The sequence below is a fragment of the Bombus bifarius genome, unplaced genomic scaffold (genome assembly GCF_011952205.1).
Source record: "Bombus bifarius isolate JDL3187 unplaced genomic scaffold, Bbif_JDL3187 scf7180000009341_frag, whole genome shotgun sequence".
NCBI lineage: Eukaryota > Metazoa > Arthropoda > Insecta > Hymenoptera > Apidae > Bombus > Bombus bifarius.
In genome coordinates, this window is record NW_022885055.1 from 34,790 (window position 1) to 35,488 (window position 699).

Consider the following 699-nt stretch of genomic DNA (forward strand, 5'->3'; position numbering starts at 1 on the left):
TTAGAACGATACACCTTTGTCGATAGCCACTACTTAAACAAATGAACTGTCACTGATATAGATACGTATTATCGTTCCTTAGATTACTTGACCAGTTTATTTCTTTCATCACTGTGTTATTATATAATAATAATAAATAGTCACATTATATTAATTTAGTATGATTATGTTGTTTAATAATACGTGTTTCATTGCAAAATATTTAGCGATTGAAGGGCTCATAGGAAACATGAGAGTGAAAGAATACTAGAATCTAGAGTTTACGATTTCAATTTCTTTAACGAGATACTTATCATATTACACAGTTCCTGTAAATGTATTTGTAATTATATCGCCGAAGAATTGTATTTAATTAAGGTATGAAGTTGTGGAATCGTGAGAATTATTATTTTTATAGAACTGTCTAATTTCCATTCGACATTGCTTCAGGATACACATTACTCACCGACGCACTCGCTATAGCGCAAAGACGCATAGCAACACTGGAGGCGGCGGTATAGGCACTCCGAAAAGAGCCGGCCTCGCGCCCCACCGCGGATGAGAGCAGCTACAGGGCGCGTCTCGCTGCAGTCAAACACCATGCAGAGGAGATGAGATCCATGCAGCACCGACTGGAGGAACGACTGCAGAGAATAGAAAAAGGAGAAGGAAACCACGGTGTCGGAGGCATTCCATGGCCAGGTGTCGGACCACCTCTAC